Source organism: Myotis nattereri (genome assembly GCF_964212035.1).
Source record: "Myotis nattereri genome assembly, chromosome: 2".
Taxonomy (NCBI): Eukaryota; Metazoa; Chordata; class Mammalia; order Chiroptera; family Vespertilionidae; genus Myotis; species Myotis nattereri.
The window spans coordinates 113,172,961-113,176,834 of record NC_138076.1 but is presented as its reverse complement, the minus strand read 5'-3'; positions in this window follow the sequence as shown (position 1 = coordinate 113,176,834).

Below are 3,874 nucleotides of genomic sequence, written 5' to 3'. Positions count from 1 at the left end.
TTCTTTATTGTTTAAAGTATTAAATATGTCTCCTTTTCCCCCTATTGACATCTCCCCAGCCACTCGCACCCCTAAATCACATGCCCTCATCCACCTACTGTCTGTGTCCATTGGTTATGCTTATATGCATGTATACAAGTTCTTTGGTTGATCTCTCTCCCTTACCCCCACCCTCCCCTGCCTTCCTCTGAGGTTTGACGGTCTGATCAATGCTTCTCTGTCTCTGGATCTGTTTTTGTTCATCAATTTATATTGTTCATTATATTCCACAAATTAGTGAGGTCATGTGATATTTATCTTTCTCTGACTGGCTTATTTAGCTTAGCATAATAAGGTCCCATAATCCACACTGCATTTAAGATCCCAATTCAGCAGGAACTGTTCCCACTGTAATTTCTGATCTACAGAGAAGAGCAACCACAGAGAAATTCAGGGATGCTCAGACTCCCCTCTCAAATCTTTTTTTCATAATCATGATAAAAAATTTGTTCCCTGGACCCTGCCAAAGCAGAAGAGCCAGATTTACACAATAAATCTACTTTAACATTGTAGTATACCTAAATCTTTTACTGCTTCCCTCTACAGCATATGAAGTCACTCTGGCATTCGGCTACCTTTAGTCCATATTTCATTCAACCAAACAGAGCTCTTCCTAATCCCTTAGGCTGAAACACTGAATTCAGAGTTTTAGTTAGTGAGCCCATCTTGACAATTTCAGCCTCATCCATACCACACCTTGAGACCCATTCCCACATATATTTCCCTTTTCTTTTTTTAAATTAAATTTATTGGATTGACATTGGTTAATAAATTATATAGGCTTCAAGTGTACAATTCTATAATACATCATCTGTATATGGCACTGTGTGCCCACCACCCAAAGTTAAATCTATTACCATGTATTTGACCCCCTTTACCCTTTACTACCTCCCCACCCCCCTTTTCTCTGGTAACCACCATACTATTGTCTGGATCTATCAGTTTTTGTTTGTTTGTTTTCCTTGTTTGTTCATTTGTTGCTTTCAGCTTTATATCCCACATATGTGTGAAATCATATGGTCATTGACTCTTTTTATCTGATTTATTTTGCTTAATGTGATATTCCCAAGATCCATCCTTGTTATTGGAAGTATTTCACCTTTTCTTATGACTGAGTAGTATCCTATATAATAAAAGGCTAATATGCAAATTGACCAAATGGCGGAACAACCAGTCACTATGATGTGCACTGACCACCAGAGGGCAGATGCTCAACACAGGAGCTGCCCCCTGGTGGTCAGTGCACTCCCACAGGGGGAGCACTGCTAAGCCAGAAGCCGGGCTCACGGCTGGCGAGTGCAGTGGCGGTGGCAGGAGCCTCTCCCTCCTCCTTAGCTACACTAAGGAGCAGTGAGCCAAGGGGTAAAGAGCAGCGAGCATGCAGGCGGTAAGGAGCGAGGGATCCCAGACTGAGAGAGGGATGTTCACTGAGGGGTCCCAGACTGTGAGAGGGTGCAGGCCAGGCTGAAGGAACATCCCCCCACCCAAGTGCACAAATTTCATGCACTGGCCCTCTAGTTCTATTATATATGTGTACCATATCTTCTTTATCCAATCATCTATCACTTTGCTTGTTTCCATGTTTTGGCCATGGTGAATAATGGTACAATTCGTTTTCTTTTTATATGAATTAGAAATATCACCCAGTTCTTTTAGTATGGATCATATCTCCTCACATATTAGACCCCAGATAGGGGAAATAAATATAAAAACTTCATTGGGATAATTGATGAAATTTGAATATGAATTTTGGATTCGCTACTAGAATTCTATGTTAAATTTTCTGAGCTTGACCCTAATGCTGCTATTATTTATGGTCTTGTTCTTTAAAAGTCCATGTAAAATCTAGGCAAAAGGCACCTACAATTCTTTAAAACATAGCTAAAAAGGAATTTCATTCTTAAACCTCAATCATAGCATTATTGTTTATGTAGCCTCTAAAAGAATGTTGAAAAATTATGTTTCTTATTTTTCTAAGTTGATATTTAAAATGTTTCATCAAAATTTTTACTGAGAAGAATTATTAAAAACTTATAAATAAGACAATTATGGAAACTTTTCACATCTTGCTAAGTGTTTTCTAACAAGCCAGTTTGAAGATAATCTGATTCTTCAGGGAAAGTTAGTTTGACTTAGTTTTGCCCTTGATTAGGGCCCAGTCATTTAATAATTTTGTAAAGTTAGAGGTTAGCTTGTAGAAAAATGTTAATGTGTTGATTTTTCTTCTCTGTCTGCTAGAGCAGATAACGTTAAGGATTATGATTTTATTGCACATTAATCAGTTTTGTTTCTAATTTAGCAATTTTGTTTCAGCATCCCTTCTTTCAATGACTGCATATAATCCCAGTTTCTCACATCCTTATTTTTACTTTATTTTTATTGTTGACACTATTACAAATATCCCCATTTTCCCTCCTCTGCCCAACTTCACCCAGTCCCCACCCCCTTCCCTCTGGCCATCACCACACTGTTGCCTATGTCTATGGGTTATGCATATATGTTCTTTGTCCCTTCACCTCCTGTCATCCAGTCCCTTCCTTCCCCTCCTCTCTGACAGTATATTTCATGCATCCATGCCTATGTTTCTATTTTGTTCCTCAGTTTATTTTGTACATTAGATTCCACATATAAGTGAGATCAGATGGTATTTTTCTTTCTCTACTGGCTTATTTCACTTAGCATAATAAACTCCAGGTCCATCCATGCTGTTACAAAATGTAAGGTTTCATTCTTTTTTTATGGCCACATAACATTTCATTATATAAATGTGCCATGGCTTTTTTTTTTTAAAAAAAATATATTTTATTGATCTTTTTTTACAGAGAGAAAGGGAGAGTGATAGAGAGTTAGAAACATCGATGAGCGAGAAACATCGATCAGATGCCTCCTGCACACTCCCCACTGGGGATGTGCCCACAACCAAGGTACATGCCCTTGACCGGAATTGAACCCGGGACCCTTGAGTCCGCAGGCTGATGCTCTATCAACTGAGTCAAACCGGCTAGGGCAGTGCCGTGGCTTTTTTCATCCATTCATCTACTGATGGGCACTTGGGCTGCTTCCAGATCTTGGCTATTGTAAATAATGCTGCTAGGAACATAGGGGGTGCATATATTCTTTCAAATTGGTGTTTCAGGATTCTTAGGATATATTCCCAGAAGAGGGATTGCTGGGTCAAAAAGTAGTTCCATTTTTCATTTTTTGAAGAGCCTCCATACTGTTTTCCATAATGGCTTCCCTAGTCTGTGCTCTCATGAACATTGTACTAGGGTTCCCTTTTCTCCACATCCTCACCAGAACTTGTCATTTGTTGATTTATTCATGGTAGCCATTGTGGCAGGTGTGAGGTGATATCTCATTGTGATTTTAATTTGGATCTCCCTGATGACTAATGGCATTGAGCATTTTTTTCATATGTCTCTTGGTCATTTAGATGTTCTCTTTGGAGAAGTGTCTATTCATGTCCTTTGCCCATTTCTTAATTAAATTGCTTGTCTTCCTGGTGTTGAGCTATAAGTTCTTTATATATTTTGGAAATTAACACCTTATCAAATGTATCATTAGTGAGTATGTTCTCCCATACTCACGGTGGATTCCCCTTTTATTTTCTTGATGGTTTCTTTTGATGTGCAGAAGCTTTTAATTTGATGTAGTCCCATTTGTTTATTTTTTCCTTTGTTTCTCTTGCCCTAGGATACATATCAGCAAAAAATCTATACTAATAATAGCCTAGGTGGTCATCATGCCCTCACGCATCATGCCCTAACATCGTCACAAATGGTCGTCACAAGATGGCCATGCGCACAGTGTAGACGGGGCTTGGTGGAGGAGGCAG